We start from the raw sequence: 25,104 nt of genomic DNA, 5'->3' as shown, positions 1-25,104 counted from the left end.
TTAATAAAATCTACCTATGAAAAACCCACAGCAAATATCATCCTCAATGGGAAAAACTTGTAGACTTCCTGTTGAGATCAGGAACAAGACAAGGATGCCTACTCTCACCACTCTTGTTCAACATTGTATTAAAAGTCCTAGCAACAGCAATCAGACAACAAAGGGAAATAAAAGGTATCCAAATTGGCAATGAAGAACTCTAACTCTCTCTCTTCGCAAATGACATGATACTTTATATGGAAAACCCAAAAGACTCCACCCCCAAACTACTAGAACTCATTCAGCAATTCAGTAATGTGGCAGGATACAAAGTCAATGTACAGAAATCAGTGGCTTTCTTATACACTAACAATGAAAACACAGAAAGGGAAATTAGAGAATTGATTCCATTTACTATAGCACCAAGAGCCATAAGACACCTGGGAATAAACCTAACCAAAGAGGTAAAGGATCTGTACTCGAAGAACTACAGAACATTCATGAAAGAAATTGAAGAAGACACAAAAAGATGGAAGACCATTCCATGCTCTTGGATCAGAAGAATAAACATTGTTAAAATGTCTATACTGCCTAGAGCAATCTATACTTTTAATGCCATTCTGATAAAAATTCCACCGGCATTCTTCAAAGAGCTGGAGCAAATAATCCTAAAATTTGTATGGAATCAGAAGAGACCCTGAATTGCTAAGGAAATGCTGAAAAAGAAAAACAAAACTGGGGGCAATACGTTACCTGATTTCAAGCTTTACTACAAAGCTGTGATCACCAAGACAGGATGGTACTGGCATGAAAACAGACACACAGATCAGTGGAACAGAGTAGAGAGCCCAGATATGGACCCTCAACTCTATGGTCAAATAATCTTTGACAAAGCAGGAAAAAATACACAGTGGAAAGAAGTCTCTTCAATAAATGGTGCTGGGAAAACTGGACAGTTATATGTAGAAGAATGAAACTCGACCATTGTCTTACACCATACACAAAGATAAACTTGAAATGGATAAAAGACCTCAACATGAGATAGGATTCCATCAGAATCATAGAAGAGAACATAGGCAGTAACCTCTTCGATATCAGCCACAGCAACTTCTTTCAAGATATGTCTCCAAAAAGGCAAAGGAAACAAAAGGGAAGATGAACTTTTGGGACTTCATCAAGATCAAAAGCACAGCAAAGGAAACAGTCGACAAAACAAAGAGGCAACCCACGGAATGGGAGAAGATATTTGCAAATGACAATACACACAAAAGGCTGATATCCAGGATCTATAAAGAACTTCTCAAACTCAACACACACAAAACAGGTAATCATGTCCAGAAATGGGTAGAAGACATGAACAGACACTTCTCCAATGAAGACATACAAATGGCTATCAGACACACGAAAAAGTGTTCATCATCACTAGCCATCAGGGAGATTCAAATCAAAACCACATTGAGATACCACCTTACACCAGTTAGAATGGCCAAAATTAGCAAGACAGGAAACAACATGTGTTGGAGAGGATGTGGAGAAAGGAGAACTGTATACACTGTTGGTGGGAATGCAAGTTGGTGCAGCCACTTTGGAGAACAGTGTGGAGATTCCTCAAGAAATTAAAAATAGAGCTTTCCCGTGATCCTGCCATTGCACTACTGGGTATTTACCTCAAAGATACAGATGTAGTGAAAAGAAGGGCCATCTGGACCCCAATGTTTATAGCAGCAATGGCCACGGTCGCCAAACTGTGGAAAGAACCAAGATGCCCTTCAATGGAGGAATGGATAAGGAAGATGTGGTCCATATACACTATGGAGTATTTTGCCTCCATCAGAAAGGATGAATACCCAACTTTTGTATCAACATAGATGGGACTGGAAGAGATTATGCTGAGTGAAATAAGACAAGCAGAGAGAGTCAATTATCATATGGTTTCACTTATTTGTGGAGCATAACAAATAACATGGAGGACATGGGGAGATGGAGAGGAGAAGGAAGTTGAGGGAAATTGGAAGGGGAGGTGAAAAACAACTCTGAAAAACAACCTGAGGGTTTTGAAGGGGCGGGGGTTGGGAGGTTGGGGGAACCAGGTGGTGGGTATTAGGGAGGGCACATATTGCATGGAGCACTGGGTGTGGTGCAAAAACAATGAATACTGTTACGCTGAAAAGAAATTTAAAAAAAAAATAATCACAGTCTAGGGGAATCCATGATTTTTTTTTCTTTTCGCTCAAAAGGGCTCTTTATAAAGGCCTAAAAATCTCAGAGAAATACCCTTGCCTGTTACCATTTCCCAAAGTAGTGTGTACATCCTACTGCTGGTACATGGGATAATTTTAGTGCTACAAGGACTTTTTAAAATTATTATTATTTGAATGCATTAGCTTCCATTTGTGACAGTAGCATTAATTTTAAAAATATATATTCAAGTAGAAAAGGCTGGTAGTTAACTGGCTCACCAGTTTTTTGGGAAGTGTTAATTGCAGCAGTAAGTGACATTTGTCCAAACTGACACCATGCTGAGTTAAGGAATCAGGATGTTGATAAAGGAAAAATTGATAAAATGAATCCATTGTCAACCACTGGTGTGAAGTGTCCTAAGCACAAGTATCCATGGGAAGTTGGACCAACTCATAGGAGCTTAGCTTGTCTCTGATCCCACAATTCTTGTAGCCTCATCAAGGAGGCCACCATGAGGACAGTGCTAGTAAAGAAAAGACGTGGGAGGGGCGCCTGGGTGGCTCAGTGGGTTAAAGCCTCTGCCTTCAGCTCAAGTCATGATCCCAGAGTCCTGGGATCGAGCCCCGCATCGGGCTCTCTGCTCAGCAGGGAGCCTGCTTCCTCCCCTCTCTCTCTGCCTGCCTCTCTGCCTACTTGTGATATCTGTCTGTCAAATAAATTTTTTAAAAAAATTAAAAAAAAGAAAAAAAAAAAGAAAAGATGTGGGAAAGTTCTGTCAATTATTCACCAGAGACATCATCCAGCATAATATTCACATTATAGAGATCCTAGAAGGTGAAGAGAGTGAGAGGGTGGCAGAATTTATATGAAGAAATGATACATGAAAACTTCCTTAACCTGGGAAAGAAAATAGACATCCAGAACCAGCAAGAACAGAGAGACTCCAACAAAATTAACCCACACTAAGACACATAATAATTAAAATGGTGAACAGTGGGATGCCTGAGTGACTCAGTTGGTTAAGTGTCTGAGTTCAGCACAGGTTATGATCCCAGGGTTCTGGGATTGAGTCCTGCATCAGGCTCCCTGCTCAGCAGAGAGTATGCTTCTCTCTCTGCCTGCCACTCCCCATGCTTGTGCTCTCTTTCTCTCTTTTTCTTTTTTTTTTACAAGCAGATGTAAATAACATTTCCGATAGAGAATTTATTTTTCTTATTTTTTAAAAGATTTATTTATTTATTTGAGAGAGACAGAGCATGAGAGGAGGAAGGGCAGAGAGAGAGAATCTTCAAATAAACTCCCCACTGAACACAAGGCCCTACTTGGAGGTTCAATCCCACAACCCAAGAGGTCATGACCTGGGCCAAAAATAAGAATTCAACACTCAGGGTGCCTGGGTGGCTCAGTTGTTAAGTGTCTACCTTTAGCTCAGGTCATTATTCCAGCATCCTGGAATCAAGTTCCGTGTCCTGCTCCTTGCTCAGAAGAAAGCCTGCTTCTCCCTCTTCTGCTCCCCTGGTGTGTTCTCTCTCTCTCTGTCAAATAAATAAATAAAATCTTTAAAGAAAAAAATGGTTTCTTTATGGTTGAGTCAGACACTCAACCGATTGAGCCATCCTGGCACCCCCGACAGAGAATTTAAAGTAATGATTATAGGGATACTCATGAGAGTTGAGAAAAGAGTGGAAGACAAGACTGAGACACTAAATACAGAGATAAGGAATAACATAGCAGAGATAAATGGCTTAATAAGTGAAATGAGAAAAAATGCCTGATGGAATGAACAGCAGGCTGGAAGAAGCAGAGGAACAACTTAATAACCTAGAAGACAGAGTAATGGAAAGTAATCAAGCTAAAAAAGGGGGGGTGGTGAGAAAAAGGAATTACGCAAAAAGGGAATTTGGAAATTCAGTGACTCCACGAAATGTAATAACATTCATATTATAGGATTTCCAAAAAGAAAAAGAGAGGAAAGAGAGCAGAAAATTGATCTGAAGAAATAATAGTTGAAGACATCCCTAAACTGGGGAAGGAAACAGATAATCAGATCCAAGAGGCACAGAGAACCTCAACAAGATGAACAAAAGCAGATCCACACCAAGACAATATAATTAAATTAGTGATAAAAAATTTTAAAACAGCAAGACAAAAGAAAGCAGAAACATACAAGGGAATTCAAAGCCTCATAAGGCTAACAGGGGGTTTCTTTTCAGCAAAAATGTTCCAAATCAGAAGGGAGTGGGAGGATATATTAAAAGTGCTGAATGGGAAAAATCTGCAGCCAAGAGTAGTCTATCCAGCAAGGTTATCATTCAGCATAGAATAGAAGGAGAGATAAAGAATATCCCAGACAAACAAAAACTAAAGGAGTTCATAACCACTAAACCAGCCTTGCAAGAAATATTAAAGGGGACTCCTGGAGTGGAAAGGAAAGACCAGAAGTGAGTATAATGGTAGGAAACAAAAGCAGTAAAAATGAATATATTAAAAGGGGCACCTGGGTGGCTCAGTTAAAGCCTCTGCCTTCACCTCGGGTCATGATCTCAGGGTCCTGGGATCAAGCCCCACATCGGGCTCTCTGCTCAGCAGGGAGCCTGTTTCCTCCTTTCTCTCTGCCTGCCTCTCTGACTACTTGTGTTCTCTCTGTCTCTGTCAAATAAATAAATAAAATCTTTAAAAAAATCAGTTAAGGAATTCACAAAATAGAGGGATGTAAAATATAAAAACAAATACCTAAAATGTGGGGAGGAGAAGAGAAAATAATGGGCTTACTCAAATGACTAACAACTTAATATAGACTGTTATATGCAGAACATGTTATGTACAGAGCTACTCGTAACCATAAATCACACCAATAAATATGCAAAGAATAAGAAATCTAATATCACTAAATATATCACTAAAGAAACCCAACAAATCACAAGAGAAAGACAAGAAAGGATCAGAGAAGATCTTCACAAACACAAAATAAGTAATAAAATGGCAATAAATTCACACCTATCAATAATTACTCTGAATATAAATGGACTAAATGCTTGAATCAAAAGATATAGACTAAGTGTAGACTCCAGTCAAAAGACATAGAATGTCTGAATGGACAAAAAAACAAGACCTCCATACTGTCTACAAGACACTCTTTTTAGACGTAAAGACACTGCAGATTGAAAGTGAGGAGATGGTGAAACATTTATCACGCTAATGGTTGTCAAAAGAAAACTGGAGTAGCAATACATATATTGGAAAAAATAGACTTTAAAACAAAGATTATAACAAAAGACAAAGAAGTACACTAATAATAATAAAGGGGACAATCTAACAAGAAAATATAATAACTGTAAATATTTGTGCATCCAACATGGAGCACACAAATATTAAACCAGTTAATAACAAACATAAAGAACTAATTGATACTAATATAATATTAGTAGGGAACATTAACACTCCATTTACATCAATGGACAGATCACCTAAGCAGAAAATCAACAAGGAAACAATGGCCTTGAATGACACATTGGAAAAGATGGATTTAACAGATATATTCAGAACATTTCATTTTAAAACAGCAGAATATGCAGTCTTTTCAAGTGCATATTCTCCAGAATAGATTACATATTGGGTCACAAAACAAGCCTCAACCTATTCAAGAAGATCAAACTCATACCATGCATCTTTTCTGACAACAGCACTATGAAACTAGAAATCAACCAGAAGAATAAACCTAGAAAGACCACAATACATGGAAGTTAAAAAACTTGCTACTAAACAATGAATGGGTTAACCAGGAAATGAAAGAAATCAAAAGGTATATGGGAACAAATGAAAATGAAAACGTAATAGTCCAAAACCATAGGGCTACAGCAAAAGTGGTTTTAAGAGGGAAGATTATAGCAATACAGACATACCTCAAGAAGGAAGAAAAATCTCAAAGAACCTAACCTTACACATAAAGGAGCTGGGGAAAAAAAACAAACAAAACAGCAAACAAATCCTAAAATCAACACAAGGGAAAGAATAAAGATAAGAGCAGAAATAAATGATATAGAAAGTAAAAAACCCAATACAACAGAACAATGAAACCTGGAGTTGGTTCTTTGAAAAAATTAACAAAATTGATAAACCCCTAGGCAGACTTATCAAAAAGAGAAGAGGAAGGTACCAAATAAATAAATTCACAAATGAGAGAGGAGAAATAAAAACTAAACCCACAGAAATACAAACAATTATAGGAGAATCTTATGAAAAGTGATGTCAATAAATTGGACGACCTGGAAGAAATGAATAAATTCCTAGAGACATATAAATTACCAAAACTAAAACAAGAAAAGATAGAAAACTTGAATAGACTGATAACCAGCAAAGAAATTGAATCAGTAACCAAACAACTCTCAAAAAACAAAATTCCAGAACCAGATGATTTCACAGTTGTGTTCTACCAAACATTGAAACAAGAGTTAATACCTATTCTTCTCAAACTATTCCAAAAATTAAAAAAGGAAGAAAAACTTCCAAATTCATTCATTAAGGCCAACATTACTCTGATACATCAAAACCAAAGACACCACAAAAAAAGAGAGCTACAGGCTGATATATCTGATGAACATCAATACAAAAATCTTCAACAAAATAGTAGCAAATCAAATTCGACAACACATTACAAAAAACTTACCCTGATCAAGGGAATTTATTCTTGGGCTGCAAGCATGGTTTAATATTTGCAAATGAATCAATGTGATACATCACATCAATAACAAAGGATAACAAACATACAATCATTTCAATAGATGGAGAAAAGGGATTTGACAAAGTACGTCCATTCATGATTAAAAAAGCCCTCAAGAAAGTAGGTATAGATGGAACATACCTCTACATAATAAAGGCCTTACATGAAAAACCCATGGCTAACATCATCTTCAATGGGGAAAAACTGGATGTTTTTCCTCTATGGAAATAAGACAATGATGTTCACTCTCATCACCCTTATTTTATACATAGTACTAAATAGAGCAATCAGACAACAAAAAGAAAAGGCATCCACATTGATAGGAAGTTTCACTATTTGCTGGTGACATGATACTGTACATAGAAAACCTAAAAGACTATACCAAAACAGTGCTAGAACTGATACACAAATTCAGTAAGTTCACAGAATACAAAATCAATGTGAAGAAATCTGTTGCATTTCTATACACTAACAATGAAGCAGCAGAAAGACTAATTAAGAAAACAATCCCATTTATAATTGCACCAAAACCAATAGATATCTAGGAATAAACCCAACCAAAAAGGTGAGAGACCTATACTCTGAAAACTATGAAACTCTGAGTAAAGAAATTGAAGATGGCACAAAGAAATGAGAAGACATTCCATGCTCATGGAATGCAAGAACAAATATTGTCAAAGTGTCTATACTACCCAAAGCAGTCTACACATTTAATGCAAACCCTATCAAAATACCAACAGCAGTTTCACAGAACTAAAACAAGAAATTCTAAAATTTTTATGGAACTACAAAAGACCCCAAAGAGCTGAAACAATCTTGAAGAAGAAAAGCAAAGCTGGAGGCATCACAATTCCAGATTTCAAATTATATTACAAAGCTGAGTAATCAAAATGGTATGGTACCAGCACAAGAACAGACACATAGATCAGTAGAACAGAACAGAAAACCCAGAGATGAACCCACAACTATATGGTCAGTTAATATTTGGGAAAGCAGGAAAGAATATCTAACAGGAAAAAAAAAGATAGTCTCTTCAACAAATTCTGTTGGGAAAACTGGACAACAGGAAAAGAATGAAACTGGACTATTGTCTTACACCATAAGGTAAAACAAATTCAAAATGGATTACAGACCTAAATGTGAGACATGAAACCATAAAAATCCTAGAACAAAACACAGGGAGTAACCACTTTTACATCAACCATAGTTAGTTTTTTTCTAGATCTATCTCTTGAAGCAAAGGAAGCAAAAGCAAAATTAAACATTGGGACTACATTAAAGTAAAAGGCTTCTGCACAAAGAGGGAAACAATCAACAAAACTAAAAAGCAACCTATGAAATGGGAGAAGATATTTGCAAATGACATATCTGAAAAAGGGTTAGTCTCCAAAATATATATAAAAACCTGATATGAATCAATACCCAAAGAAACAAATAATCCAATTTAAAAAATGGGCAGAAGACATGAACAGATCCAGATGGCCAACAGACACATGAAAAATGCTCAACATCACTCATCATCAGAGAAATAGAAATCAAAATGTAGTAAGATATCATCTCAAACCTGTCAGAATAGCTAAAATCAACACAAGAATCAAGTGTTGGTGAGGATGTAGAGAAAAGTGAACCCTCTTGCACTAGTGCTGGGAAGCTGGGAATGCAAACTGGTGCAGCCACTGTGGAAAATAGTAAAGAGTTTCCCCAAAAAGTTGAAAATAGAATTACCATATGATCCAGTAATTCCCCTATTAGGTATTTACCCAAAAGGGAAAAACAAACAAACAAACAAATAAAAAAACACTAATTCAAAGTGATACATTCACCTCTTTGCTTATTGCAGCATTATTTACAATAGCCAAGATATAGAAGCAACCAAAATGTCCATCAACTGATGAATAGATAAAGAAGATGTGGCATAAGTATACAGTGGAATATTATTCAGCTATAATAAGGAAAGAAATTGTACCATTTGTAGCAACATGGGTAAAGCTAGAGAGTTTAATACTAAATGAAATAAGTCAATCAAATACCATATATCACTCATATGTGGACTTTCAGATACAAAAAAAACAAAACAAAAAAAACAACAACAAAAAAACAACAACAACAAAAATCAAAGAGAAAAAGAGACAATGAGAAAACAGACTCTTACATAGAAGATAATAGTGATCCCCAGAGGGGAAGTAGGCAGAGAGGATGGGTGAAATAGAAAATAGGCATGCTTATCTTGATGAGCACCGAGAAATGTACAGAATTGTTAACTATCTTGTACACCTGAAAATAATATAACAATCTATGTTAATTATTCTTGAATAAAAAAAAAAAAAGCAAGGGTAGTAGAAAGTTACTTAACCTTCAATACTGCTGTTGTGACAATGCTTGTTTTTCCTTTAGTTACCAATGCCTAGTTTAAAGAAAAATAACTCTTAAGAAAAGGAGGTGTAGGGGCGCCTGGGTGGCTCAGTGGGTTAAAGCCTTTGCCTTCGGCTCAGGTCATGGTCCCAGGGTCCTGGGATCGAGCCCCGCATCGGGCTCTCTGCTCAGCAGGGAGCCTGCTTCCTCCTCTCTCTCTCTGCCTGCCTCTCTGCCTACTTGTGATCTCTGTCAAATAAATAAATAAAATCTTTTAAAAAAATTTAAAAAAAAAAAGAAAAGGAGGTGTATTAATTCTCTGTAAACTTTGAACAGCAGTACTGATTTTTTTTATGGTTCTTTTTATAGATATTCCTATTGGATGTCTAATTTGTACCATATTTACTAGATATTTAAAATAAACACATTGCCCCAATGAAAAGGATTAGGGAGAGGGAAAAATTAAAATATGAGGTGGAGCTTTGTTTTGAGTTGAATTGTGCCCTCCCCTCATTTATATATTGAAGTACTGATGCCAATACCTCAGAAGGTGACCTTATCTGGAGACAGAGTCATTGCAGATATGATTATAGTTAAGATGACATCAAACTTGAATTGGGTGAGCACCTCACCCAATGACTGTTGTACTTATTAAAAAAGAAAAAAAGTGTGAAGATAAAGGCATGACACACACAGAGGCGAGAAGATATAAAGAGATGCATGGAGAAGCTAGATGTCTAGAAGCCAACAAGAGAGGCCACAGCACAGAAGAGACCAACCCTCCTACCCCTTGATCTCAGACTTCCAGCCTCCAGAACTGTGAGACAATATTTTTCTGTTGTTTAAGTACTCAGTCTGTGGTCCTATGTTATGGAAGCCCCAGTAAACTAAAATAAGCTATATAGATAAATAGATGATAGAGAGATAGATGACAGATAGATAGATAGATAGATGGATAGATATAGGTAGATGATAGATATAGATAGATAGGTAGATATAGATAGATATATCTCATACTATATAGATAGTATAAAGAATTTACACAAAGCTTTACACAAAATTTACATATTTACACAGAATTTACATAGAAGCTTTGTGTAAATTATTTTATATATATATATACATATATATATATAAATGTATGTATATAGCTTGTATTAGTTTACTAGGGCCATATATAGCATCTATATAGATATAGTATATATCTCCCTTTCTGCTACTTCATTGTTAGTGTATAGAAATGCAGCAGATTTCTGCACATTGATTTTGTATTCTGTGACTTTGCTGAATTCATGTATCAGTTCTAGCACTGTTTTGGTGGAGTCTTTCTGCTTTTCTAAATAGAGTATCATGTCATCTGCAAATACTGAAAGTTTGACTTCTTCCTTGATTATCTGGATGCCTTCTATTTCTTTTTGTTTTCTGGTTGCTGTGGCTAGGATTTCCATTACTATGTTCAATAATAGCAATATGCAAAAGATGAAACAGGACCACTTTCTTACATCATACACAAAAATAAATTCAAAATGGATGAAAGACCTAAATGTGAGACAGGAAACTCAAAATCCTAGAGAACACAAGCAGTAACCTCTTCGACATTGGCCATAGCAACTTCTTCCGAGATATATCTCTCAACGCAAGGGAAACAAAACCAAAAACAAACTATTGGGACTTCATCAAATATACAGCTTCTTCACAGCAAAGGAAACAATCTACAAAACTAAAAGGCAACTTACAGAATGGGAGAAGATACTTGGAAATGATGTATCTGATAAAGGGTTAGTTGGCAAAATATACAAACAACTTATAAAACCTAACACCCAAAAAACCAAAAAACAAAAAACAAATAATTCAGCATCTATGGAGAGTATCATATGGTTCTTGTTCTTTCTTTTATTAATGTGTTGTATCACATTGATTGATTTGCAGATGTTTAACCAATCTTGCAGCCCTGGAATAAATCCCACTTGGTCGTGGTGAATAATCCTTTTAATGTACTGCTGAATCCTACTGGCTAGTATTTTGGTGAGAATTTTTGCATCTGTGTTCATCAAGGATATTGGTCTGTAGTTCTCTTTTTTGATGGGATCCTTATCTGGTTTTGGGATCAAGGTGATGCTGGCCTCATAAAATGAGTTTGGAAGTTTTCCTTCCATTTCTATTTTTTGGAAGAGTTTTAGGAGAATAGGAATTAGTTCTTCTTTAAATGTTTGGTAGAATTTCCCCGGGAAGCCATCTGGCCCTGGGCTTTTGTTTGTTTGGAGATTTTTGATGACTGTTTCAATCTCCTTACTGGTTATGGGTCTGTTCAGGCTTTCTATTTCTTCCTGGTTCAGTTGTGGTAGTTTATATGTCTCTAGGAATGCATCCATTTCTTCCAGATTGTCATTTGTTGGCATAGAGTTGCTCATAGTATGTTCTTATAATTGTCTGTATTTCTTTGGTGTTCGTTGTGATCTCTCCTCTTTCCTTCATGATTTCATTGATTTGGGTCCTTTCTCTTTTCTTTTTGATAAGTCTGGCCAGGGGTTTATCAATCTTATTAATTCCTTCAAAGAACCAGCTCCTTGTTTCGTTGATTTGTTCTATTGTTTTTTGGGTTTCTATTTCATTGATTTCTGCTCTGATCTTTATGGTTTCTCTTCTCCTGTTGGGTTTAGGGTTTCTTTCTTGTTCTTTCTCCAGCTCCTTTAGGTGTAGGGTTAGGTTGTGTACCTGAGACCTTTCTTGTTTCTTGAGAAAGGCTTGTACCGCTATATATTTTCCTCTCAGGACTGCCTTTGTTGTGTCCCACAGATTTTCAACCGTTGTGTTTTCATTATCATTTGTTTCCATGAATTTTTTCAATTCTTCTTTAATTTCCTGGTTGACCCATTCATTCTTTAGAAGGATGCTGTTTAGTCTCCATGTATTTGGGTTCTTTCCAAATTTCCTCTTGTGATTGAGTTCTAGCTTTAGAGCATTGTGGTCTGAAAATATGCAGGGAATGATCCCAATCTTTTGATACTGGTTGAGACCTGATTTAGGACCCAGGATGTGATCTATTCAGGAAAATGTTCCATGTGCACTAGAGAAGAATGTGTATTCTGTTGCTTTGGGATGAAATGTTCTGAATATATCTGTGATGTCCATCTGGTCCAGTGTGTCATTTAAGGCCTTTATTTCCTTGTTGATCTTTTGCTTGGATGATCTGTCCATTTCAGTGAGGGGAGTGTTAAATTCCCCTACTATTTTTCTATTACTGTTGATGTGTTTCTTTGAGTTTGTTATTAATTGGTTTATATAGTTGGCTGCTCCCACCTTAGGGGCATAGATATTTAAAATTGTTAGATCTTCTTGTTGGACAGATCCTTTGAGTATGATAGAGTGTCCTTCCTCATCTCTTATTATAGTCTTTGGCTTAAAATCTAATTGATCTGATATAAGTCTTGCCACTCCTACTTTCTTCTGATGTCCATTAGTATGGTAAATTCTTTTCCACCCCTCACTTTAAATCTGGAGGTGTCTTCGGGTTTAAAATGAGTTTCTTGTAGGCAACATATAGATGGGTTTTGTTTTTTTATCCATTCTGATACCCTGTGTCTTTTGATTGGGGCATTTAGCCCATTAACATTCAGGGTAACTATTGAGAGATATGAATTTAGTGCCATTGTATTGCCTGTATGGTGACTGTTACTGTATATTGTCTCTGTTACTTTCTGATCTACTACTTTTAGGGTCTCTCTTTGCTTAGAGGACCCCTTTCAATATTTCCTGTAGAGCTGGTTTGGTGTTTGCAAATTCTTTCAGTTTTTGTTTGTCCTGGAAGCTTTTAATCTCTCCTTCTATTTTCAATGATAGCCTAGCTGGATATAGTATTCTTGGCTGCATGTTTTTCTCATTTAGTGCTCTGAATATATCATTCCAGCTCTTTCTGGCCTGCCAGGTCTCTGTGGATAGGTCTGCTGCCAATCTAATATTTTTACCATTGTACGTTACAGACTTCTTTACCAGGGCTGCTTTCAGGATTTTCTCTTTGTCACTAAGACTTGTAAATTTTACTATTAGGTGATGGGGTTTGGACCTATTCTTATTGATTTTGAGGGGGGTTCTCTGAATCTCCTGAATTTGCTTGTTCCCTTTGCCATATTGGGGAAATTCTCTCCAATAATTCTCCCCAATATACCATCTGCTCCCCTCTCTCTTTCTTCTTCTTCTGGAATCCCAATTATTCTAATGTTGTTTCATCTTATGGTGTCACTTATCTCTTGAATTCTGCCCTCATGGTCCAGTAGCTGTTTGTCCCTCTTTAGCTCAGCTTCTTTATTCTCTGTCATTTGGTCTTTGATATCACTAATTCTTTCTTCTGCCTCATTTGTCCTAGCAGTGAGAGCCTCCATTTTTGTTTGCACCTCATTAATAGCTTTTTTTATTTCAACTTGGTTAGATTTTAGTTCTTTTATTTCTCCAGAAAGGGCTTTTATATCTCCCAAGAGGGTTTCTCTATTATCTTCCATGCCTTTTTCGACCCTGGCTAGAACCTTGAGAATCGTCATTCTGAACTCTAGATCTGACATATTACCAATGTCTGTATTGATTAGGTCCCTAGCCTTTGGTACTGCCTCTTGTTCTTTATTTTGTGGTGAATTTTTCCGCCTTGTCATTTTGTCCAAATAAGAGTATATGAAGGAGCAAGTAAAACACTAAAAGGGTGGCAACAACCCCAGAAAATATGCTTTAACCAAATCAGAAGAGATCCCAAATTGTGAGGGGGGAGAAAGGGGATAAAAAGAGGTTCAGAAAGAAAAAAAAAAAGAAACAATTAAAAAAAGAAAACGAAAAAAGGAAAAATATAAAAAAGAAAAATATATATATATTAGATAAACTAGTTAAAAATGTTAAAGAAAAGGGTAAAAGTTAAAAAAATTTGGCAGAAGAAGAGAAAAAAAATTGAAAAAGAAAAAAAATTAAATTAACTGCAAGGCTAAAGAATCATGGGGAGAAAGCCATGAGTTCCGTGCTTTGCTTTCTCCTCCTCTGGAATTCCGCTGCTCTCCTTGGTATTGAAACTGCACTCCTTGGTAAGTGAACTTGATCCTGGTTGGATTTCTTGTTGATCTTCTGGGGGAGGGGCCTGTTGTAGTGATTCTCAAGTGTCTTTGCCCCAGGCAGAATTGCACCGCCCTTACCAGGGGCCGGGCTGAGTAATCCGCTCGGGTTTGCTTTTGGGAGCTTTTGTTCCCTGAGCGCTTTCTGTAGAGTTCCAGAGGACAAGAATGAAGATTGTGGCCTCCCAGTTTCCGGCCCAGAGGAGCTGAGAGCCTGGGGCCCCACTCCTCAGTGTGCCCTCAGAGAACAGCACCCAATTACTCCCGTTACCCTGGCCTCCGGCTGCGCTCCGAGCTGACCGAGACTGCGAAGGGTTCAAGGTAACCCCGAGCTGAGAGCTCACTCCTTGGCTCTGTCTCTGTAGCCGGCTTCCCCGTTCTAATGCATGCGAGCTCTGTGACACTCAGACACCCCCAATCCTTCTGTGACCCTGCGGGAACTGAGGCCACACTGACCCCGCGTGGGCTTCACCCTGGTTAAGCCTCTGGAGTGATGTCCCTCAGTGGAACAGATTTTTAAAAGTCCTGATTTTGTGCTCCGTTGCTCCGCTGCTTGCAGGGAGCTGGCCCCTCCCCCCGTGGTCTATCTTCCTGTCGCTTTGGATTCACTTCTCTGCCAGTCCTACCTTTCAGAAAGTGGTTGATTTTCTGTTTCTAGAATTGCTGTTCTTCTTCTCTTCAATCTCCCGTTGGATTTGTAGGTCTTTGCAATCTTTAGATAAGCTATCTAGCTGATCTCCTGCTACCTGAAGTAGTCTCAGCCTGCTACTTCTCCACCATCTTAACTCCGAAATCCCATCAAAGACAATTTAAATCAGACTAGAATGCAATTATAATGAACCTGTGTGCCTCATTTTCTACATTAAAGCCCTCCATGGGAGATGCTAGATTTAAGTAATCAGACAGAAAACCTCTGCAGAAAAGCCTTTGGTCAGTTCATTTATGGGGGAGAGGCATGAGTCCCACAGTGTAGACAAGGTGCTTTCCAGAAGACCTGAAAGTTGCAGTCAGAAGTAGTTACTGAGTAGGGGAAAAAGCACAATGAGAAGAGAACTGCCATTATCCCTTGAATGGTTCCTCTGCCCCATCTATCCCTACCTGCTCTCTCAGCACCTTGGGTCCAGGCAGCAGACAAGCTGCCTCACATTCTGGACCTGAACTTCCATGCTATGATGGGTAACAAGATCGAATGGGAACATGGGCAGCCAGGGATCCAGAATAGTGGGAGCACTAAGGCAAAAGCATGCCTAATTTTGTTGAAAAGATGCAGGGACCCATCTGGCTATCTGTTGATGATTCCATATGACAGAAGGGGTGGTGTTCAGCAACTCCTCTGCATGAGTTCAGCAGTTGTCTACATGGAGGGCAGACCCCCTTTGGCTGGATGATTCCTTTGTTGGTCATGAATCCATGCTTTGTCAAGATGCTATTTGGAGGAATAGTTCCACGAAGCATTTCTAGGATCTGTCTGAAGAATGTCCCAGAATTCCAGATTTTCAGATGGGTTCCTGAGCTCGGGGATCCCTGTGTCTCTGGGTAGATCTAGTTTCCAGAGCAAATAATTTGTGTCTTATTGGCAGAGACAGGCCATTGGCTTTTCCTATGCTGTCCTTCAGCTTCAGGGTCTCCCCCAGACACTGGGAGCACTGGCTGATTGTGCCCTACCGCCCTGCTTCCTTATTCAACTACAACTTTCAAATCATCTACTGGCATCAGGTCTCTACAGTTACCCATTTACTCATTAGCTACTGGTTCTCTCCTCCATTTCTCCTCCTCCCCTCCCCCTTCTTCTTCATCTTACTTTCCTCCTTCTCCTCCTCCTCCCCCTTCTTCTTCTTCTTCTTCTTTCCCCCCTCCAGCTTTTTTCTTCCTAAAAACCACTTTGTCACCAATGTCAAAGGTCAACCTCTCCTCAGACTTCTGGTCTGACTTTTGAAAGTCATAAAAACTGAAAAAACAATTGGAAAAATAAGAAAACTGTAAAAAAAAAAAAAAGGCAGGGCCAATTTCTGATATGTTTTGATTTTAAAAACATGGCCAGTGCAACATACAGACCTACATTCTACATCATCAAAGCCAGCCTGAGTCAGCATACCTAGGCCAGTGTCTAAAATTTACCTTCTTTCTTCCTATTACAAAAATCTCTCTGGAATTTGTACCTTGTTGAAAGCCATACCTTGCATCTTTGATTAATGCTTTTGTCATCTGTTATATTAGTTCTTATAATTCTCTGTCCATTTGCCTGGACTATTTTCTGCAGATTAGCCCACTTTGGAAGTGTTTATATGAGTCCTAAAGAGGATTATGCATAGGTTCACTGAGATGATGGTCTTGGAAACTGAGAACAAGTTTCTGTTTCATAGGTTTTGTTTACCTGAAGATAAAGGTAAAGAAAAAGACCTTAACTGAAAGTGTAAATTGACATTGGGATTTCTTTATTATTATGTGCAGAAGTTTTACCATACTTTATATTTACCATATTTAAATGTTATGATTATTCTAAACAAACAAACAAATAAACCCCAACATAGAATTACCTTATGACTCAGCAATTCTACATTTGAATGGAAGAATTGAAAGCAGGACTCAAACAGATATTTGTACATCATATTCATAGCAGCATTATTTGCAATAGCTAACAGTGGAAACAATGCAAATGTCCAACCACAGATGAATTAAATAATAAAATATGGAATGTACATACAGTGGAATAGTATTCAGCCTTTAAAAAGAAGGGAATTCTGGGTGTGCCTGGGTGGCGTAGTGGGTTAAAGCCTCTGCCTTTGGCTCAGGTCATGATCCCAGCATCCTGGGATCGAGCCCCACATCAGGCTCTCTGCTCAGCAGGGAGCCTGCTTCCTCCTCTCTCTTTCTCTGCCTGCCTCTCTGCCTACTTGTGATCTCTGTCTGTCAAATAAAATAAGGGAATTCTGACACATGCTGAATGTGGATGAACCTTGAGAACATTAGGCTGAGTGAAAAAGCAAAACACAAAAATATAAATATCATATAATTCCATTTATATAAGATACCTAGAGGAACTGAAATCATAGAAACAGAAAGTAGAATGGTGATTGCTGAGGACTGAGGAGAGGAGGAAATGGGGAGTTGTTCAATTTGTACAGAGTTTCAATTTTGCAAGGTGAAAAGAGTTCTGAAGATAGATGGTTGTGATGGAGGCACAACAATGTGAATACATTTAATGTCATTCAACTCTACATTTAAAAATGGTTACCATTATAAATTCTATGATATGTATATTATACCACAATAAAAGTTATGATTAATTTGGAGTCATGCATATTAAACCCTGCTTTACCTACAGTACAATATTTCACTCTGGAAGGAAAAGGGATACATATGAAAGGAATTTTGAGGGGCTGCTTGCAATCACTCTGTAATACATTTGTCCATATACTTGCATTTATATACAAGCATGAAGCATCTGTGTCATCTTGAAGAGGCATTGTATCATTTTGCTGTTGTTATAAACCAGTCCAATATGCCATTCCTGAAATGCCCTTGTATTTATTTATTTTATTATTTTCTTTTTTTAAGATATTTTTTAAATTATTATTATTTTTTTTATTTCTTTTCAGTGTAACGGTATTCATTGTTTTTGCACCACACCCAGTGCTCCATGCAATACATGCCCTCCTCAATACCCACCATCTGGTTCCCCCAACCTCCTACCCCTCGCCCCTTCAAAACCCTCAGGTTGTTTTTCAGAGTCCATAAATTGGAGGAAATTAATTTTCAGGTGTATGTAGTTTTTATTACAACATCACAAGTGTGAGTTTTGTACTGACTTTGATTTTGCTTCTTCAAGTAACTCAGAAGATATCAATGTGGAAAGAAAGTAAAAGGGAGAGGTCTTTGAAAATTCTTTTGTTTAGGATTTATTGTTAAAGAAAACTCAAGGAACCCAACTGCTAAACTGAAGATCCTGGGTTATTCTGATCCAAAATCAACCTTTGAATCCAGCATGATTAACTGTGTGGACATTCATAAGTTGCTTAGTGAAGTAACTTATATTGTTAACACCCAAAATGGAAGAATAAGGAAAAAAAAAACAAAAACACAGTAGAGTTGCAACATAGTATTCCCGGAGCTATTAAACCAAACTTGGTATAGTTTGAAAGCTTGGGAAATCCTTGTGTCAAGTTAAAATATTCTTGATGGGAATATTTACATTAAATCTAACTGAACCTTTTATTTTAATTTCTAGTTTTCAGTAAATACAGTGGGGACAGGACCAAGTCAAATGATGTCGTGTGTCACAAATGAGATCACATTACAATTCTAGAATGTGAGCATTTGATGAGGCAATTGTCCCAGCCTCTTCAAATGTCATAATTGAAAGAGACTAAGAAGATGTAACAACCAAATGCAATGCATAAATCTTCATTGTATCCATGTTTTAAAAAATTAAGCTATAAAAAACATTTTTGGGAAAAGCTCCTACCACCTTCAATATTTACATCATTTACTGTCTGTCTTCTCCCCATAAGAAATAGATTCTTGAAGGCATTTTATTTATTTCTTGTTGTTGTTCTTTTTTTTTAAGATTTTATTTATTTATTTGACAGAGATCACAATTAGGCAGAGAGGCTGGCAGAGAGAGGGGAAGGGAAGCAGGCTCCCTGCTGAGCAGAGAGCCCTATGTGGAGCTCGATCCCAGGACCCCAGGATCATGACCTGAGCCGAAAGCAGAGGCTTTAACCCACTGAGCCACCCAGGCACCCCTTGTTGTTGCTCTTTATTGGTGTATCCTCGGTACCCAGAGCAGTGCCTAAAACATAGTAGGTGCTTAAATAGTTCATGAATGAATGGATATACATGTCTTAGTCTGTTTGGGCTGCCATAACAAAATGTCACAGAGCAGAAATTTATTTTTCACAGTTCTGGAGGATGGAAGCCCAAGATCAAAGCATGGCACCAACATCTAAACTATGCACACCCAGGAGATCAAGACCATCAACAACAAATTTGCCTCCTTCATCAACAAGGTGAGGCACCTGGAGTAGCAGAATAAAATTCTGGAGACCAAGTGGAGCCTTCTACAGCAGTAGAAAACTACTCAGAGCAACAACGACAATATGTTCAAGAGCTACATCAACAACCTCTGGTGGCAGCTGGACACCCTGGGCCCAGAGAAGCTGGAGGTGGAGCTTGGCAACATGCAGGGGCTGGTAGAGGACTTCAAGAATAAATAGGAGGAGATCAAAGAGCCTGCAGACACTGAGAATGATTTTGTCCTCATAAAGAAGGGTGTAGATGAAGCTTACATGAACAAGGTAGAACTAGTCTCCCACCTGGATGGGCTGACCAAGGAGATCAGCTTCTTTTTTTTTTTTTTTTAATTCATTTATTTGACAGAGAGAGATCACAAGCAGGCAGAGAGGCAGGCAGAGAGAGAGGAGGAAGCAGGCTCCCTGCTGAGCAGAGAGCCCGATGCGGGGCTCGATCCCAGGACCCTGAGATCATGACCTGAGCCGAAGGCAGCGGCTTAACCCACTGAGCCACCCAGGCGCCCCAGGAGATCAGCTTCTTAAGGCAGCTGTATGAAGAGGAGATCATGAGCTGCAGTCCTAGATCTCCAACACGTCAGTGGTGCTATCCATGGACAAGAGCTGCTCCCTGGACATAAATGGCATCATCGCCGAGGTCAATGCCCAATATGAAGACATCGCCAACCGTACCCGGGGTGCAGCCAAGACCATGTACCAGATCAAGTACGAGGAACTGCAGACACTGGTTGGGAAACAAGGGATGACCTCAGTGGAGATGGAGATTTCCAAGATAAACCAGAGAAGCAGCTGACACCAGGCTGATATTGAGGCCCTCAGAAACCAGAGGGCCAGCCTCGAGGCTGCCATTGCTGATGCCGAGGGCCAGCCTGGAGGCTGCCATTGCTGATGCCAAGCACCATGTGGAGCTGGCCATTAAGGATGCCAGTGCCAAGGTGGCTGAGCTGGAGGCTGCCCTGCAGTGAGCCAAGCAGGACATGGCCCAGCAACTGTGTGAGTACCAGGAACTCATGAATGTCAAGCTGGCTCTGGAAATTGCGATTGCCACCTACCACAAGCTGCTGGGAGGCGAGAAGAGCTGGCTAGAGTCTGGGATGCAGAACATGAGTATCTATACTAATACCATCAGCCTCTGCCCAGGTGGGCTGAGCTGGGCCCCTCAGGGGCTCACAAACCCTGGCCTCAACTATGGCCTGAGTACCTCCCAGTCTAGCTTTGGCCCTGCTGGTTCCTTCAGCCATAGCAGCTCCTCCAAGGCTATGGTGGTGAAGAATATCGAGACCCGTGATGTGAATCTGGTGTTCCAGTCATCTGTTGTCCTGTACAAGTGAACAACCACCATGGTCCCTCTCAGCCTCCCTGCTCTTGTGGCTGCCATAGAGCCTTTGGGGGAAGGATCTGTGCAGGGGAACATTTCAAACAGGAGACCCACCTAAGACTCAGTCCCAGTCCTTAGCCTACCCCTGGGAGGAGTCTACTGCCCTGGGTACCCTTCTTGTCCATGGCCCAACTAAAAGCCAATTTGAGTGTCTTTTCCCAAATAAAGCCTCAGTTGACTCTGCCAATCCCATCCCCTCCTCCAGCAAAAAAAAAAAAAAAAAAAAAAAAGGATCCTTCATTCAGGCATGCCCTATTCATGGGGCCCTGATGGTGATGCAATTTTTTACTGGCTCAGAGACAGGATCTAATAGGGCCTGGCACCATGGATGGAGAGGATTACTGACAAAGATGGACCAAGGATTGTTCTCTTCACAGGATCTCCACTAGCTAGCAGTGGGTTCCTCTTAATCTGCATTAACAATGTGGTTGTAGTCTTTGAAAATTCTGGACTGTGAAGTGTTTCAGAAAGCCAGGCTTTCCCCCCACTTTCCATCTATCCAGCACAGGGAATAAGAACGCCCAGTGCTTCCCACAGCTTTCCTCTTCTCTACAAGTTCCTTGCCAGTTGTTCCTGTTTGGCCCTCATTTCTTCACATGGATACTATAAAACAACCTTTTACTGAGTTTGGGTGCCTGGCTGTTTCCTTTCCTTATTCTGTCCAGTTTGGAAGACTAGAAAAATGAGAGCGTGGTCGAGATCAAAACTGGTCTTCCTGCCCTGAGGGTGGAGCTCAAAGTGCGGAAGGAGCACCTGCTTGGCAGCTGGAGAGGCCAGAACACATAAGGATACTCTTCTGTATCCAGAGGACCCCTCCTGCCCATTTCAAATGCAAGGGTCACTCTCTTCAGAGATGGTGGCCCAGTGGGTATCAGACTCCCACCACTCAACACAAAGAAGCAAAGAAAACTACTCCCCACCATGCAAAAACCACCACACTTGTCTAAAAACACCACTAGTGTTTTATTTACCAAGGGGTGTGCTGAGTCTGCTTGGATGGCTTGGAAGGGATGACTGTACTAATCTCAATAACTGTGTATATTGGCATATGCTACAAATCAGAGTGGTTTCCTGGAGAAGGAATTGTTAAACATGCACCATCCCACCCCAGTTTATATAGCACCTAGGGTGTCAACAGGCAGCTCTGTTCCATTATTGTATTATGAATGGAGTGACCAGGAACTCTGGACAATGAAAAGGCACATCATCAGTGATTATCCCAGGACAATGGGCAGAGACGAGGACTGTAATGGGGAACTGGGGACATGCAGTCACTAATTTTGAACTCTTTGCCAGGTTTGTAACTATTATTCTAAAGCATAATTTCCTTTTAGTGGCACAGCATCCCTTCAGCTGGATATTTGGAAGATTTTTCTATTATTCAACTATTTATTTATAATTTTCCTATAGTAAATGATATTTCAATAAATGTGTATAAAAATAAAATTTTAAGAGTGTAATTTCAAGGCAGGAGATATAAATATCATATTAAAACTCTAAATACACATTGCCAAATTGCTTACCCAAAAGGTAATAGACATATTTATGCTCTTCCTTCATCAGCCCAATTCACCAAAGCCTTTCTAGTACTTAGAATTAGAGCCGAGAAAACATTTTCCAGTCATCTCTGCTCCTACCTTAACAGATTCTGCTTTCCAGCTAAACTGAGTATATTCTGGGAACTCAACAAGCTCTGTTCTCTCTGGGCTTCATCTGCTCCTTTGCTCCTGTGTTCCTTCCACAAAGAGGTTGTCCCCTATCTCTATTCAGCCCTATCAAGGGCTACAAGCACCTTACAAATACCCTATCAGACAGTGACAGTCCTGAATGTACACAACAAGACAAAAACATATGGCAAGGGGCCAGTTGGTAAGGGAAATTTATTTGCCCTTCACTTTGATGGGATTGACACAGAAAAAAAAAAAAAAATTCCCAGTGGCAAATGCTCTCTGCAAACCCTGAAGTCCTGGGATCTTCTGTTTAAATCTCAGAGGTATCTGAGGAAAGAGATCAGTGCCCTCCATCTACTCCAGCACACATCTCTACACAACAAAGGCTGTGAACACCTGTATCTCTGTCTGAGTCTTCCACTCAGTTTTCCCACCTGGACTGGTTTGAACATATATATGATGGAAGCAGCTGTCCACCCACAAAGAATGGGGCTTCGGTGCATACATGTCCCAGCCAGATCCAGGCCCAAGGGTGTGTTCTCCCAGTCACATGGGGCTTCACATTGAGAAGAGCCTCACACCTGGTTTAATGATCTGCTGTCAACACCTTGAAATTCTTAGTAATTCTATCTTTGGACTAGTGTTGCAAGTGAAGGTTGATGGGGCCCTGGAGAATGTGTGTGAGCAGAGGACAGTCATACAATGTGTGTATTCCCCACCATTGTTCCTTTCCTCCTCATTTCCATAGAACATTCTTGATGCCCCACAAGTACAGAATTTAGAAACTCAAGATATCAGGGGAACAAGCAAGTACAGGATAAATGTGTCACATCAATGAGTAAAGGGGAACAGATAGCCTCAAAGGCTACACTTTCTGATCATACCAGAACTTGCTTCAAATGCGGAAAGATTTGGGAACAATCAAGGAACCCTATTATATTCTTTCTTACTCTTGTTAATTGTCTATATTAACCAAACACTTATGCTGAAAATGAAGAGACAGAAAGAAAGGGAAAGCTGTGAAACTCACATCACTTCTCTTTCAGTCCTTCCTTACTCATTAGTAAGTCAAATATAGATAGCACTGGTAGAATGGGCACCTATGGAGAAGTGAAATAAGACCAGATGGGTTAATTCTGTGCAGCCACCCATTCTGGTAAGAGAGAGATGCATTGTAAACTGCCAAATAAGAATTGCATAATTTTGATGATTCTGTGTGAGTCAAATTCTGATATTTGCATTTAAAACTGCTATTTGCACTGTATAATATTAAGATGAACATTAAAATGTATGCTAATAATTTAAAATTCTTCCTTATCCCTTGAGGGTTGAAATAACTTTGAGGTACCTTCTCCACTAAGAGTAGAGCTCAGTGGGATTGAGCTCCAGCTGTCCCCATGGGTCACTTACTTGATTATACTCCCTCTTTCTGGCTGCCTTCCTTCCTCTGACTCCCCTTCCCCCCAAAATCTCCCTTGGATCACTGCAGAAAACACTACTTGAAAACAAATGCTTGAATCAGCGCCTTTCACCTGGAATTCATTGAGAACACCTCTTTCTGTACTGGGCACTGCTGTTTAGGGGCTCCTGGTAGAGATGTCTCCTTTGTGGTTTTGCTCTGATCAGATAAGTTATTGATAAGCCAATAGAGAGCTTTTATGTGCATGTTATCAGCCCACTCTGGAGCTCAAACAGGCCAGGAAACTGAAATGCCTTTTGAAGGTTTGTTGATATTCTTAAGGAAAATATAAAATTACGAGTTTTAGAAATATTAAAATCAAGTCAAAATATTTTTTTACTAGTGTCAGGATATCCTAAAATAAATATCCTTTTGTCATTTCTTTAACCTTTGAAATTTCTTTTATAGACAACTTGGGGGGAATTTGTTAGCTTCATGAGGTCATGAACCTCAAGGCATGCAGACAAAGGGAAGATGGTAGCCTGTCTCAAACAAGGACCTATCATGCCATGATGTACACAGGCTACTGAGAGCATTTCACCTCCTGTCATAATTCTTTTGTAAATTACAGTGACTTCCTAACTTGATCACATGACACAGAGGGGGATGGCATTTACCAAATGTGATAGGAAGAGTTGTGACCTTTTTTCCTTAACCCAGGATGGCCCTCCCACCAGCAGGGAATTGCTGAATGGCCAAAGTTCAAGTCATTCCCAAGGCAAAGGTACAAGGTGCAACCTTCATATCTGGAACTGGAAGAGTGAGTACCAACAGCACACTGCACCTCCTCATTCTAATTCTTATTGAAGAGAGTTGCTGGTTGTCGCTGGTGGTTCTGCTTACCAGATACAAAATGACAGCAATGCTGTCCTGGAACTCTCCCTGAGGAGCAAAGGTAACACATTTTAACTGAGCAGATTTCACTCCAGACTTTCAATATTGACTCAGGAAGCCAAGCTTTTTTTTGTTTTTTTGTTTTTTTTTTAAACAGAGGTCAAGGTTGAGACCTGTATTCAGGAAACACATGTTCTTTTTTTTTTTTAAGATTTTATTTATTTATTCAACAGAGAAAGAGATCACAAGTAGGCAGAGAAGCAGGCAGAGAGAGAGGGGAAAGCAGGCTCCCCGCTGTGCAGAGAGCTGGATGTGGGGCTCAATCCCAGAACCCTGAGATCACGACCTGAGCTGAAGGTAGAGGCTTAACCCACTGGGCCACCCAGGCGCCCCACCAAGCCTATTTCTAACAAT

General features: G+C 39.3%; 1 pseudogene; it reads left to right on the top strand.

The window, feature by feature from the left end:
• Positions 1 to 19,271: 19,271 nt before the first annotated feature.
• Positions 19,272 to 20,680, top strand: LOC125104372 (keratin, type II cytoskeletal 8-like; annotated as a pseudogene).
• The last annotated feature ends 4,424 nt before the right edge of the window (positions 20,681 to 25,104 follow it).

The sequence above is a fragment of the Lutra lutra genome, chromosome 7, assembly GCF_902655055.1.
Source record: "Lutra lutra chromosome 7, mLutLut1.2, whole genome shotgun sequence".
Lineage (NCBI taxonomy): Eukaryota > Metazoa > Chordata > Mammalia > Carnivora > Mustelidae > Lutra > Lutra lutra.
This window is presented reverse-complemented; position numbering and strand designations above follow the sequence as displayed.